The sequence below is a fragment of the Dermacentor albipictus genome, chromosome 1 (genome assembly GCF_038994185.2).
Source record: "Dermacentor albipictus isolate Rhodes 1998 colony chromosome 1, USDA_Dalb.pri_finalv2, whole genome shotgun sequence".
NCBI lineage: Eukaryota > Metazoa > Arthropoda > Arachnida > Ixodida > Ixodidae > Dermacentor > Dermacentor albipictus.
In genome coordinates, this window is record NC_091821.1 from 128,853,282 (window position 1) to 128,869,184 (window position 15,903).

At 44.6% G+C, this 15,903-nt stretch overlaps 2 long non-coding RNA genes across 2 annotated transcripts in view; one reads left to right on the plus strand and one right to left on the minus strand.

Annotated features, from left to right (window-relative positions):
- The window catches only part of LOC139055814 (uncharacterized), a 136,128-nt gene extending 127,980 nt beyond the window's left edge, over window positions 1-8,148 (plus strand). The window contains exon 3 of the long non-coding RNA XR_011511920.1: window positions 8,085-8,148. This is a non-coding gene — a long non-coding RNA (uncharacterized lncRNA). The remainder of the gene's footprint in view (window positions 1-8,084) is intronic.
- The window catches only part of LOC139055801 (uncharacterized), a 46,610-nt gene extending 31,686 nt beyond the window's left edge, over window positions 1-14,924 (minus strand). Inside the window, exons 1-2 of the long non-coding RNA XR_011511918.1 lie at window positions 14,862-14,924; window positions 8,791-8,847 (exon numbers count right to left, since the gene is read on the minus strand). This is a non-coding gene — a long non-coding RNA (uncharacterized lncRNA). The remainder of the gene's footprint in view (window positions 1-8,790; window positions 8,848-14,861) is intronic.
- Window positions 14,925-15,903: the final 979 nt, after the last annotated feature.

The window sequence follows — 15,903 nt, forward strand, 5'->3', positions numbered from 1 at the left end:
CCTTAGATTCTTAGACACCTTAGAAGAAGCGGGGCCTTATTGACAAAACTGCTTTTACGTAACAAAATTGGCTCATTGGACGGCGTTCGAGCGTCCACCATTGTTGATGGCGATCGATATGATGACAAGACGGTCGCCGCGACGATAGCCAGTAGTGGACTACGCAAATGTTAGTGAAGATTCGTGAAGACAGCTCTAGGACGCATACTTGCAAAGCAGCTGGGGGCCAAATTCACAACAGTTTGGGTTCATAAGAACATGTAATACCTGGCCGTCTGCCTTCACTTCAAATATGTTTACTGTCACTATTCGCCGGCACATGTTTTTTTATGAACCGCTCTTCTGTACAAACCGAGAGAAAAAAAAAGCAAACTCGACTAGTCGAGAACGGAAGATATCCGCAGCGGTGATTCAATGGCCTTCGCGCGTGCTGCTGGGCACCAGGTTGCGAGTTCAATTCTCGGGTGCAGTGGCCGAATTTAGATGGGCGCAGAATGCAAGCAGGCTCGTACACTCTGCTTTACGTGCACGTTAAAGAACCTCCAGGTGCTCAACATATGTATATGCTGTTCGTTGTCCTGTCATTGGTTACGACCATTTGGTGCTCATAATATTGTAAATAGTTCCTGTACATATACTATTTGATTCATTGTAACAAATGACATGTCAGAAAGAAAAAAAGTGATTGCGACCTAGATTCAAATCTAGGAGCCGGACCCACTTATTTTGTCGTCGTCGCTGTTGTTGTTGTTGTTGTTGTTGTTGTTGTTGTTGTTGTTGTTGTTGTTGTTGTTGTTGTTGTTGTTGTTGTTGTTGTTGTTGTTGTTGTTGTTGTTGTTGTTGTTGTTGTTGTTGTTGTTGTTGTTAAGGGTGAGGAGGAATCGGCGAGAACATGACCAGCTACCGATCGACCGATGTACTGGGAATCGGTTTGAGCGAAGGTTTCATTGGTGTGAAGGGTAGAGATTTGGGCATGTTGGCAGTTCATGTTAAAATAAGAACAGCGCGAGAGAGAGGGACAAACGAAGAAAGAGACACACACAACGCTATGTGTTTTGGTTTCAGAGTTTATAAATATTTCCAGGTGGGATCTTGAAAACGACTCATCGACCCCGAAAAGCAAGAAGCATTAAACACAGCAGTTGCGTCATCACCTGCGCCCTAAGTATTAATTTACACAAACACTGAATTTGCAGAAATGGTGCAAGGCGATTTCAAATTTGAAGGTAATCTCAAATGTCACGCTGCCGACACGTCGGGCATGTAGGTGCTTAGACGTTGTTCCACTGAACTATGGGAATAGAAAAGTGACTGTATTGCACAATTTCTCGAAACTTGTTACACTGACCACAACCAAACTCACCTTGATAACACACAAAAGAAACCAAAATAAACATGCTGCACCAGCATAATCTGAATCAAACATATTCGAATGGTAGAATGTTGAACCGTCTCGAACAAAGAAAAGGAATTACCGTAAGCCTTTGAGCAATCGCTCCATAAGCTGTATACCAAGCTTAAGTATACTATGCTCCATAAAGCTATACATATCTAATAAATAAATCTATCCTATTTCAACATGGTGAGTCTGAGAGCGCTAAAGTATATTTATGTACGTAGTTCAAATTCCACAACATGTATTACTAAGTCATAGAGACAGAAATCATCGCACGTCAAAAGTAAGAGCATGTCAAAAGTTAACCCTCCAATCTAAAGTATTCTTTCTTACTATCACACAGTTATAATTACCGCCTAAATGTGATAACAGATATCACTCTTTTTTTCTTACTTTCAATTAATAAATATTTGTACGACCACACCCTCCCCCATAGCCAACTGCCCTATAACCACTGGTATCTTGTCCAGTTCTTCGTACTAGGTGAACCCACTCATTTAAGAAACATGTAGGCAAGAAAAAAAATAAGATGGTGTTCGTCAATGTGGGAGAATGCTGATGTCGCAGTGCATGAATTCAGTGCCAAAGGTGTCACTGAAGCCCGCTGTTACACCCTGTTCCGTTTTCCTTTATTTGTTTGTTTTGTGTTTGGAATAGAATGCTATAGGAATATAAGCTGAATGTACGTATTAATGATTTCCAACCTTATGAGAAGGTGCCTGGTTGTGTGCACATCTGGTAAACCGTAAATTAAGCGAAGAAGTATTTTCTATACGAAATATATTCTGAATGGGTTTATCTCTAGTCGTGGTGGCCAGCACAAGCGTGCAATAGTTTATATGAGAGCAGAACAATGAATTGTATTTAACCAATAACGATGACGCAGCCTCAAACAGCGAGGCTTCGCGCGCTCTGGCAGTCTGCGTTGCTCAGACCTGCAGCACCAACTCTGGCCCGTCCGGCGAGCCGAGAAAGCCGCCAAGGGCCAACAGCCCTTGGCCGAAACCTAGGCGAGGTCCAGGCCCATCCCACCAAATCGCAGGGCACTCAGTAAAGTTATTTGAATGAATGAACTTTGTCTCAACTTTGTGGTAAAATACTCTCGTGGCGCAAGAGCAATCCTATTGTTCCAGATGCTTTTAATCAAATGTGAGTTACATGCTCGTCCAGCTGCATTGTTTACAAAATGTACACCAAGTGAGCTGAATAATGTGACGATTTCAACAGGTTCGGATTTATGTGAAATAGTAATGACCGCATCACGTGTTTTTTTTTTTTAGGATGAAAAAGTGTTGCTTCAGATTTTGAAGTACTTTAATCCAAAGCAAATTTGCGTCAGGCCACTTTTCGAGTTTTTTTTAAGACGAACCCTCTCGGGCATAAACCCAATAATATGAATTTTGATATCGGAACAGTGGACTGATCTGAAAAACATTATGCTGATAGAACTCGCCCACTCTATGTTAACATTTCGTCACATTCGTTGGTGCTTGGGAAAAACGTATTACCAATATATGCAGGTATTCTCCAATAGTTCGATTGATATAGTACGTGGAGCAAGTGCAGCAGCGTTTCCGATTCCAATCACTTTCCCCAACAGAGAGGGGGAAAAAACTTCCTCTCAGGATCTCGCTCTTCGAGATCTTCGAAGGCCAATTATGTTGTGTCGTGAGGTACAGAGCCCTCACCATACATTCCAACCATAGCTTCGGTTCCGCGCATAAGGCTCTCACGAAGGCAGCTTACATATAGAAGAAAATCTTGTGCCAGAAATGGACATCTGCGCGTATGCTCCGTTGCGAAGCTTCAAATGGTATGCGTTGTTTTCCCACACACAACGAACTGTTTACACAGACCTGCGATTCTCACGCCTCTTTTTCGAATCCCCCAATCCATGCGATATTTCTGTTTGCACATGTATGCGCAAAACAACAGTTGAGAAGCAGCATCGAATAAAACTAGGGAACAAAGGAGTGGGCGTTGAGAAACGCCACGCTCATCACGCCGAGGTGAAAATAATATATATATATATATATATATATATATATATATATATATATATATATATATATATATATATATATATATATATATATATATATATATATATATATATACATACATATATATATATATATATATATATATATATATATATATCTATATATATATATATATATATATATATATATATATATATATATATTAAGGTAGCTACAGCTTACGTTCGTCGACCTCCAAAGCTGCAAACTAAGACCCGGGTTACATCGACCTGGATGTATGTTCATTCGCGAAACCGCCGTGGGGCCACCAACAGACTGAAAACAATTGCTTTTGGAGGGCGGACAGGTTTCGCAGCTGGGTCAATGTTGTAGTAAAAAATTTAGTAAAAAAAAATAAGAACAAGTGCGCACGAGGTCAACACCGCGAACATGTGTCAACGCTCTGACAGCGCGCGGCTAGAGATACTCTCTTAACGCGGAGGAGAGTACGACGACCCTGCCCGGACATTTTAGGCTGTTGCTCAAATAGTCGTGCATTGAACCGCTTTCCTTCTCATTTTCGGGGTAAGCCGCTAAGCCTCGGCCCGCCTGTCGTATCACGAAAGCACCTCCGTGTGGTTTGGATCATGAAGACCTACTGTCAGCATTCGTTCCCTCTTAGGAAGAATTTCCAAGTTCACATTCTTAACACAACGCATTCCGAAGGGTGTGCAACATAAAGATGGAAATTTACCGAACTTCTGCTGCACGTTAAATAACCCCAGCTGAACAAAAGTTATGCAACGGCGTCTCTCACGGCATCTGTGCTGCCTTCAGTGCTTACATCCCATCACTCACCAATGTGTCCCTTTTCTTTATTCCCTGTCGAGGTTTGAAAGCACCGAGCATAACGGTTTTTTTTTTCTTCCGCAAAGTTCGGCGGTGTCTGCTACAATAGCTATTAAAGTATTTCATCTAGTTCGCGACTGTCTGTTGCAGCACATATATATATATATATAGCCAGGCTCCTGCTGCGGTTCAGTAAGCAGAAACAAAATTTTCACCGATTCGCTGAATAAATGAGCTTTAGTTAGGTTGTTATTTCTTAACCTAAGTTCACATATTCTAACTGCGAAATTGCAGTCGAGGAATTGTGAAGAGTATATATATATAGTCATATAATAAGAAGCCAACAAACACTGACACCAAGGACAACATAGGGGAAATTACTTGCGCTTAATAAATCAAATAAAGAAACTATAAATATTTGGAAATTAAAGTGGATGAAAAAACTTGCCGCAGGTGAGAACCGCACCCACAACCTTCGCATTTCGCGTGCAATGCTCTACCAATTGAGCTACCGCAGCGCCGTTTTACCATCCACTTTATTGGATGTGTCCTAGTAGAACGCTTGGGTGTGTTAGCCAGCGCCATCACTCACAGACCTTGGCGGCGGGCGTGGATCGTCCTTTTTGCCGTAAGCGTCACGAGGACGTGATCATTTTGGGTGAAGGCAACTGGTCAATAAACCCACATATGCTATCTGAAGGCATCAATGTTGCCGGATTCGAGACCTTCGTTATGTAAAGTTTATTCAATAAATTCAATAATTTATAGTTTATTTCATTTATTAAGCACAAGTAATTTCCGCTATATATGTTGTCCTTGGTGTCAGTGTTTGTTGGCTTCTTGTGATATGACTACTAAAAATCGGGCCCCTCGGTTAACCCCCTTTCTTCTTGTTGATATATATATATATATATATATATATATATATATATATATATATATATATATATATATATATATATATATATATATATATATATATATATAGAGAGAGAGAGAGAGAGAGAGAGAGAGAGAGAGAGGGGAGAGTTTTTTAGCTGCACCAAATTTTTATAATTGTGGCAAACAGCCCAATTACAGCCTTTGAGTGAAATTATTCGCTGAGTTTGCCATTACTTCTACGAGAAATCAAAATACTTAACTGAATAATTACCATAATTGCAATAATTATCTTCTTAACTTTACGGCACATATTTCAGCCTATGAATTGTAGCTATAGTGAGTTTGCAAGGCATGTCGACATGGAATGAATCCTGAGGATGACACCAGTTTCGAGATAGTCACCGTCAAACTTGCGGCAAGAAATTCACTCTTGTTCCACTTACCTTTTTAAAGAAAATGCTGATTTGTTCATTGAACCACAAAAGTAACTCGAACGTTAATGCATTTCGCCGTACACATTGAAAAGTAGTATCTCAGAACTGCTATAGCCCCAAAAATCCATCCCAAGTAAATATGCCTTGCGAACTCACTGGCTACAATTCGTAGATTGAAATATGGACCGTAACGTAATTATTTTAAAGTTAATTCGTTCGATTATGTTACTTATTCAATAAGGCATCTTTAATTTTCCCTAGAAGTAATGACCGCCTCATTGCGCAAATCTAGCTGTAGGTTTAAAATCCTGCTATCTGTCACGGGTCATTTTTAAAACTTTAGTGCAGCTAAACAAAAAGAAACGCCTGGTATGCGGCAGGAATAAGAACAACTTTATTGATGAACAGAACGCTGAATGGCTGGAGCCCCTAGAGAGGCAGGAGAACTGCAAGTTGACCTAAGTACTGCGATGCAGCACACCTCTCTCGTGCGTAATCAAGCAATAAATCATGACGTACAGCATCTACCTATATGATGTCGCCTCATAGATATACCTAATGCGCACAGGCCTCTTGATGGAATGGCGGATGATATCCAACAGCTTCGTTGAAATTACGCGCATTTGAGCTACCCCTATCCCTACTCTGCGGCCAGTGTGCATTGTGTCACTGTCACAAAAGGGGCATAGGAGTCTTAAATGCACTTTCATATCTGTACCGGGACACGTGCGTCGTTCTTCTCCCTACACGCACCTGCCCTCCCTATTTTTCCGACGACAAGGACCATGCATCGGCTGGGTCCACGTGGCATCGCTGTGTCGACGTCTCATAGTATGCGTCAGTCTGAATGTTAGCAATATTACAACTGCTGAACGGTGTAGCACATAGACATCAAAATTGAATAAGGTTACACGTTGCACAAAATGAAAATAAAGGCAATGTACCCATCGCATTTATTTCTACACCGTTTATGTACCGCTTCGCGGCAGCCTCCATTCACCTGCTATCATGGCTTGAAGATATGTAAATGCCTGAAGCGCCAATTAGACAAAATATAAGATAAACGCTGCCGCAGCGTCATTGGCCACTACCACCGAGCTCGTTTGCCGTTTAATGCGTGCGCACCCAGTACGATGCGTTGCAGGGAAATAAAGGACCTCCGCAACACACCCACTTACCCTCCCCTGAGCTTCGGGGCTTCGTGGTCTTTAGTCGCCTCCATTGCCCCGACAGGCTCCCAATCAATTAAAGTACAAAATTCGGAGGAATGGGTGGTCCGTTTCCGACCCAGATTTCAATATCCCTACTGGCGCACCCTAATGAGCCTCATTAGGGAGTTCCCAGCGCTAACTCTCAAAAACGAAAATGAACAAAGAGCCAAGTAGAGCTTCGCAACTGGTTCAGTAAGATATCTTCTTTCTGTCCCTTAAACGCTATTACCCGCCGCAGTGACTTAGTGACTATGGTGTTGCGCTCCTAAGCACGAGGTCGGGGGATCGAATCCCAGTGGTCGCCGCATTTCCAGAGTGTAGAAATGCAAGAACGCCCGTGTCCAGTGCATTAAAGGCACGTTAAAGGTCCCCTGGTGGTCGAAATTAATCCGGAGTACCCCACTACGGCGTGCCTCATAACCAAATCGTGGTTTTGGCACGTAAAACCAGACTATTCCTTCAAACTCCATTGCCTTAAAGTACATGCTATCAAACCATTGGACGTTTTTCGAGTGACTAAGCATAACGACAAAATTCGTTCACAGTCACACCATGTCACGCCTGCAAAAAAAGGTTGCGTATAGCTCGGCGTGTATCGCGGGCGCCGCATGCGCTGTATCGGGCGAGATCGAAAGGTGAAAAAATGTACGAAGAAAGCAAGTAAACGGTTACAACGCTGCATACCTAGATGTTTCAAGGTAGGCTAGGCTCTTGCATTACACATTTGAAAGCGTTTCCAGGGCTCGGCACTGACAAAAAATCCAAGTGATAAGCTGATTTTTTTCTTTATTGACTGACGGCTTCGCGACATGACTGCTTCAAGTGGCGGACCTCGTAGTCATGAGGCAAAATTGCATTATATTTCTGTACAAAAATCTGAGCTTTTGGCATGTTGAAATTTTCCGTGGCATGGCTGACACGCATACGCGCGACTCCTGTGGGACCGAAGAAACTACTGAGTACGGCCCGCGCTTTTGTTCCCGTTATGTCGTCCAGCGCCGCGCTCTTCGGACAGCATTAAACCGGCTGGACTCAAGAGCGCTTTCAGAAGCCAAGGTGCTCAGGCCATGGCCGTGCGCGTCGCGGACGCGGAAAGCAACAATGGCGTTGCTACAGTACTTGAAGTCGACAGACCTCTGCTACCGTTTACAGACTTGGTGGGCTTCTATTGCGCCCCCCCCCCCAACTAGTTGTTCTTTCTCTTTCATTCCTTTTTTTTTTCTCGCGTATGTTTACCCTTTCCCCGGGGCAAGGTAACCAGACGTGAGTCTGGTTAACCTGCCTGCCCCTTTCCTTGCTTCTCTCTCTCTCTCTCTCTCTCTCTCTACAGCACTAACTCTTACTGGCTCACTCCCCCGGTCGTGTTGCTGTCCGCCAGTGTCCGCCGCTGGAATGCTACAGTGCTTTGCCAGAACTACAAAAGAATAGTAAGTGCCCCACGAGGATTCAAACTCCGGACCCGCGAATTGCCTGTCAGAGATTCTACCTCTGAGCCACTACGCCTCTCTTTATTGCTTTACTCCTTTCCCATGCATCAAACAATATATCAGAGTAAAAAAGAAAAATTACATTGGAAAAACAAAGCACTACAAGACATGAAGATAACTAAGTACAGGCACCCAAAATTCTAGCGAGCTAATGCAACGTCCGGAGGTGGTCCTTCAGCTCCGTTACACACTACGAACATAAGCAGCAGTTTTCAGAAAGAACGACCGAGTGCTTCGTGGTTCTTGAGCGTGCCTGTCACGCATTATACTGCGCCAAAGGCAATGCTAACCGAGTAAAATAGATGTGCCATATGCTTTGAAGTGCACCGTGACAAGAAAACATGTCATCAAGGAAATGAGCTGAGTAAGCTTTTAGATATTCCTATAACACAGACACGGCTGTCAATGCCTACAGCAGATACTGCGCCTGACCTCTCGATCGCTCTGGAAATGATTGGTTGACGCCACACACTGCAACTTCCCTGTACACCAGCACCGAAGTGAACGAGCATAAATCTAGCCAGGTGCAAGAAGTGAAAGGTAACATACGAAAGCGGAGGAGGAAAAAGCCGTGTGTCTCCGCTTCTCAACCGCCAGATGTTCCACCTGCGCAAATTAATTTATGAAGCACTGAAGTAGTGGTGGAAAAAAAGTGTCGGAGATATTGATAGGACCGGATCCATTACAGACGAAGGTAAAGGTACAACGTACTGTGCGTTAATTGTACGCGCTGATAGTGACCGGCTGTGGTTGTATGTCAGTGCTTTGATATATATATATATATATATATATATATATATATATATATATATATATATATATATATATATATATATATATATATATATATATATCTGTCTCTACTTTCTCATCTCTTTACCTAACCCTCCCCTCTCTCCCCAGTGTAGGGTAGCAAACTGTTTTTTCCTTCTAGTTAACCGCCCTGCCTTTCCTCTCTCTCTCGCTCTCTCTCTCTCTCTCTCTCTCTCTCTAGATCTAAAAATTTAAGGAACATCAAAAATCCGCCCCCAATCCACCCTGTGAAAGTGTATGTACAATGAAGCTGTTGCCGACCTTAGACAAGCACAACCAACGTTAAACAAGTTTAATGGCCCCCGCCATCTGCTATTGAGTTGCGCTGATTGACGTCAATTCACAAGCCGGCAACTGCAGGTCCGCTCTGTCTAGTCACGTCAGCCCATGCACCCCCTTTTCCAGCTGTCGTCTGAGATGTGTCTGAGCGACCACGGCCGTTAGGGGGCGGTGCTGTTTTTGGACGGTGTTTGCCAAAATGTTGATCACTGTCGCAACACACGCTGTGCGACAGATGGAACGCGCAGAGCGTCCACGCATCAAGAACAGATACACTGAGTGCATGCATCTTCACGCACGCACGCACGTGTGCGGAAGTGCATCATACATCTTCATTCCTTTAGCCCCTCGATTCGCCAAGTGCAAATGCCTTACTGAAACAATTTAATTTTTCAGAGCAAATTGCGTCAGAAGATTTGTAAAGTACGACATAGACACACAAGATGTAGGAATGATAGCTTCGGATTGTGATTAGAATATGCGAGAAAACATAATTCTGTTACGCGGAATCTCAAGGAGCCCTTTTCCAGCTGTCGTTTGAGGTCCGTCTGGATGGCCGCTGCCGCTAAGGGGGCGCCACTGTTTCTGGCTGAGCACGAGCTGTCGTATAAATTCGGACCAATTAGAGGCCAACAGATCCGGCGTAAAAAAAAGAATGAGGATATGTGGGCAAAATGCTAAATTGAAAAGCACGTATAGCATAGCTGATCAGCTATGCAAGCTAGGTGAATATTTGTCATCGCCTCGTATCAAGGGGAATGCCAATAAACCCATCGTCAAGATGACTCGGACTAGAGCATCACTGAATAAAATTTTCTCCTTCTTCTAGAAAGGTAGTTTGCTCGCGCACACCAGCGAATGTTTACTCTAACCAACAGCCCCCGAAACTGTACATTACTTATTGCGCATTATATTGCGCCAGCTGTAACGTCACTGCTTCACACTAGGGGCGAAACTGCAACTTTGTTGTTTATTTCAGAATACTCAGCCACTTTTTTTAACCATCAGCGATAAACCAGCCTCCACCAGTCGCTTCCAAAATATGTGATGTCGCAGCTATCTGCCTCGCAAATTGCAAGCAGGTGCAAGCAGCCGACCATTCTTATTCTTACGCTGTTACGCAGTTTTCTGAAGTGCCATGCCCCTCGAAACTTAAGAGCACCTACCTGCTAATAGAGAAATGCAACCTAGCACTATTTCTTGAATCTGTTTAATGCTCCTTTAATCCCGATCGAGTTACCTTAGAAACCTACAGCTCCCCGCAGCTTCTTTGTTCTTTATTTTTTCTACCTTTCTTGCGCCTTCCTTATTTATCCGTAGGCTGTGTTTTGGGCGCGGTGGCCATCTCATGCTCCCCGAAAAAGCCTGAAAAAGGATTTATGCTGAGAAACTCCAAAACGCAGTGACCTTTGAAACAAATAGAGTATCTTCTACATGCGCCGCACCTTGTAATGCTCATTATACGTTCCTTTGGTTCTCTTTTTCTTTTCTCTTTTTTTTGTATTACTGTTCTTGATGTCAGCATCATGGAAAGCAGCACCGTCCAGCTGGAGCTTGCAAGACCAACTACGGCTGGTGACGCGGCGAGCGGTGGCAGCTTCTGGTTTTGTGGACTGAGGAGTCTGCTCACCGACGGGCGAAGACCACTTTCTCCAGCCGATCCCTTACCCCTTAACGGTGCAATAAAGTTTAATACTACCACTGTCAGCTTTATACAAGAAGCTGAAATGTTATTGCACGTACAGCCGACTTTACATGCGCGTTTGACGACAGCTCGTGGTCCGCAGGTCAGCTCGAACCCTGTCCAGACGGCGCCAATGCCATCTTGAGGTAAGAGACGATATGGAGCACATATTGGCGATCGGTGTTTCGGAACATACAGGAGAGATGGCGGCTGAGTCGGTCAACAAAGGGTCGCCTCCGCCTGTGCTCGCGCGCGTCGCGTCTCCCACCGTGCTTTTCTCTCTCTCTCTCTCTCTCTCTCTCTCTCTCTCTCTCTCTCTCTTTTTTTTTTTTTGCCTGGCTGCGCTTTCAATTGCATTTGCACCTTCGTAATAGAGCACAAATCACGATATATTTTTCCGTCGTGTGGGAAGATGAATTGACACGCATGAACGGGCACACACGTCTCTCCCACTGCAAAAAAGAAGGGGACTGAAGAACTCTAGGGCGATACTTCCCTTCCTTTCGTTTATTGTTTTAGGTAAACACTTGGGGCCTATTCACGCTGCGAAACAAATGTTCCACAACAGTGGGCCAACATGTTTGTCAACACTGTCACACTGAACAGCAGCGTTGGAAACAGCAACGATGTTGCCAGGAGAGGATGCCTCAGCAACAAAAACGAGCGACAGCGCTAACCAGAACGTGCGAATATTCTTTTCTTGCTATATTTTTTTCTTCTATCGCACACTTTGAGGCTATTATTACTATTATTATTATTATTATTATTATTATTATTATTATTATTATTATTATTATTATTATTATTATTATTATTTATCTACAGCTGCATAAAAATGGCCCTGCCGCAGCTTGTAGCAGTTCAGGATGAGCTGCGAGTTCCCGCTGTGGTACGCCTTGACTAACCTCGGCGGTATTAATTTGCGGCGAGTCCAGCAAGCTTCACAAAGCATCGCATACATGTCACTTCGTTGGGATGAGATCCATGTTACAGTCATACTTAATTGTCACGGTTACCATGGCAAAACGGAAGGAAACAGGAAAACCTCCCTGGTCAAGGAGAAACAGTGGTATCGAGTTTGTAAAAACCAAAAAGTCATAAAGCCACTAGCCCATATCTGTGACATTTTACTAAGAACAACCTCAAACGGTTGTTTAAGAAAACTAAATAAGACCTATCATTCCTGTGCGAGCGCTGAATTTCTTATTGTCTTTAACATGCTATACTGTTTCACCTGTAGAGGAAGAAGATATGATAGCAATTATGGACAAACGCCGGTTCGTACTGCTGGTGTGTATGCATCGAATAGAATACGAATAGAGTATTTGATTCGTATTCTCTTCAGTTTCACAAATTACTCTTCGAGCACCCATAATAACGTCCAACACTACATATTGAATGAAACAAACACCTCAGAGATCATTTCAAAGAGGCATCTAGCTTTGTTTATTTTAATTGTGCTAATAATGCACAAAAAACTGCACACATTCCCATGGGAGACAGAACATAACTTCTTTTTTCTTTTTGCACAATTTATTCATTTGGCCCTGGCGGCTAGCTTATTGGAGTGCCCGAAATTGGGAAGTTAGAACATGATGGAAATGGTCTTATTTTGGGAGCGCACACTTACCGTAAGACGCATAGAAGCCAAGTTTCCCGTCTGTCAAGCACTTCCGACACTCCAGAAAACCCATGCGAGAAGGGTAAGCGTTCGTGTGCGTGTGCGTGTGTGTGTGTGTGTGTGTGTGTGTGTGTGTGTGTGTGTGTGTGTGTGTGTGTGTGTGTGTGTGTGTGTGTGTGTGTGTGTGTGTGTGTGTGTGTGTGTGCGTGTGTGTGGGGAAGGGGGGGGGGGGCGAGCGTGATAATGCGCTAGTATAAGTCCCGGAAACTGCGAGCTGTAAGGAAGAAGAAGTGCGCCGTGCAGAGCTCCGCAGCCGGATCGCCAATGCTACTGAAGTGGGGCTCGGGCTAGACGCTGTTCCTGGTGTGACGGGCTAAGCCTACACTGTTGCGTCTTGTCCGCGTCCATCATGCCGTCCACAGCCGTGTCGTACTTCTTTGTCATAGAGTTTTTATTAGACCCCCAACGTCCTTATCAAAGCCATTCCATTCCCCCAAGTGGATTAAACCTGGGTGGTGTCCGTGCGGTGAGTGCGTCGTGTGGGAACCTCGTGTGCTGGTGTCTTCATGGACGGTGCCTTCTAAAACGACGCTGTCTGTTTCTGAGAGAAATCTCGGCGACCTTGGCCCGTAAAGGGGAAATGTCTTCCTATTCGACGAGTTGACAAATTCAGTCTTCCCATGGGCAAGTGTTTCCTGCGGAATTATATTAGCGACGTCCTCTCAAAGTATATTTCCTCTCGTTTACTATCAATCCGCGTCGTTCAGCCCCCCCCCCCCCCCCCCCCCCCCAATGAAGTATGATTTCGCAAGGGCAACCAGCTCGTCCGCTGGCCATTCTGCTACTGTGGACACGCCGCGAGCGCACTTAATGCGCCTTCCGTCTTTCGCGGACCACGTATCGATTTCGCGGAGTAAACTAACGGGAGCCGGAGAAAGAAAGAGAGAGAGATAAGGGAAGAAGAAAGAGAAAAAGCGTGAGCGCGTGGCAACCGCAGTCTTCATCAGCCATCTCGAACCATTGCGGGCGCCGCTATCGAACATTATTGGCAGCTCTCTTAATGCGCCAAGTAGCAGCAACACTGTCTTTCCAATTAATGCAAGCAGAAAGCTTTCATTCAATTAACAGGCGGTGCTGCTCGCAAACTATTACTAGATATACACAGTAGCCCTAAGCTGTCTTTTCTCTTCTTTTTTTTCTTTCTCCAACATAACAGTTATGTTCGCTGTTTGTTCATCGCCTATTCCTGAGTGGCCTCGTCACGCGTCAAACTTCAAGCAACTCGATAGAATGGTCACAACCGAGAGTATGGTAACACACAAACAACCAATGCGCACAAATCTTTATACACTCGCATGCTGTCTGATTTCGTTCTGGGTTTATTTACTTTTGACCAGTTCTACGCGCACAAAGACGTCTTTTTTTCTCGACTATACAGTTCGACGAACAGTGTGCTATACTCCGAAGGGATATGTACGCCCCAACAATTTCCTCCCCGGACACTTCCCGTAGCAAAGAATCCCACAAAATGCAAAGAACAAAGTGTACATCTGAAACACCCGGTTACTGAACCGCCACTCTTTACTAACTCGCCGCCTGCAATAAAACCAACGAGGAGAGGCACAACCCAAAGCAAGAAATAAATGGCTCTGTACCGTTGCACTTCCTCTTTTTTTTTCTCTCTCTCCGTTGATCTCGACGGTACTCAACAAATGTACTGCACTTTAGGCAATCAGTGTAAAGCATGCTCGTGTCACGACGTCTCCGCCCTTCTTCTCTCTTGGGGAGTGTTTTTTTTTTCTTGTCTCTCTCTTCCACTGTAATGTGGCAGTGTGCGGTGGAGCGTGAAATTTTTGCAGCGTGCCTCTTTGCTTTCGACAGAATTATCTAGACAGCTTGGTGCTGCGTGAATTTTATTTTTGCAACAACTATATACGGCGCGCGGTTCAGTTTGGCTAATAGCGGCGAAAAATACGTGGTAGCTTTCCTCTTTACCGTAATCTCCGGACTAGCTGGTTGTAATGATTATACAGCAGGTTGCGATAGTCGTAAGGGCCTCAAATTGCTAAGATGTTGATGATGACCACGAGACAAGTATTGAACGCCTCGTACAAACTCATGCAGATGCAGCCCTTGCATCTCACTGATCACTGTATAGTTTGTAACAAACAACGGCTACAGGTCTTCCTCGGGTTGTGAAGTCACAAAACCATTCGTACTTACATGCGCAACAAAAGCTCGTCAGGACGGACGCCGGACAACAACGACAGCCCGCGAGTTAAGAGCGTCCACAGTAGCCAAGTCACCATCCACGCTGTAAAAAAATAAATGAAAGAAAAGGAAGCTCTGCTTTGTTTTACTGCAGTAGCAATTTTATGGACACTTCAGGTGAATTTTCGCCGTCGCCGTGATGCTCCATATAAAGTCCAAGTGCGATAACATCGCAGCCGCGCGCTCTATGCTGTAGTTGCGAGCGAAAGCTTGCGAGGGTGAGCGCAAAGGGATGGTGGCTCGATCTCGCGCGCGCAAGAGAGGAAGTATCTTCCTTATCTTCCATCGCACGCAAGCCTGGAAGGGTTACCCCTTCGGTGGCTGCGCATGGCTCGGCTGAGCGCGGCCGTATGGGCCCCATCTTGGGAACTATTTGCGGTGGGTACAGAGTCTAGTGTTATCCCCGTCGCTTAGTTCGCAGTGAAGGTAGCCGCAGCAGGCAGGGCAATTCGCTCGCTGCTGCTGCCGTTCTTACTCGCGTCTACCACAGGTAAACAGAAAGAAAAATGCAGCAGAACCCATCTCGCGATGACTGTCGGTGGTAGTGCGATTAGCATTGAATCAATGCTACTACACACCATATTGCTGAAGTCACGTATATTTAAAATGTCTTGTCAAACTTATTTCGTTGCTTCGGTTATATGCATCATACAATGTATCCGGTATCGACCGACAGCTACGACACTCGCTTGTGAAGGTCGCCCATGAGCGTGGTGGCATGTCGGCGACAGAAAGAGTGTGAGGAATGCATGCAACTCAAAGCGCTTGTAGTTAAGCAAAATGAGCAAATCAGCGCGCTTCTTGCACGCATGGAGGCATTAGAAAAATCGAAAAACAGCGAGGATGTCACAAAACGCAAAATTGCCAAGAGGGACGCTCAACCGGAGCCCCCGGTAACAACAATGGAGGCAGAGAAAATTGAATCGAGTCCGTCTGAGGAACCGGCGTGGGCCAAGCCCATTGAAGCCCTCACCGAGATGGTCACACAGCTTGC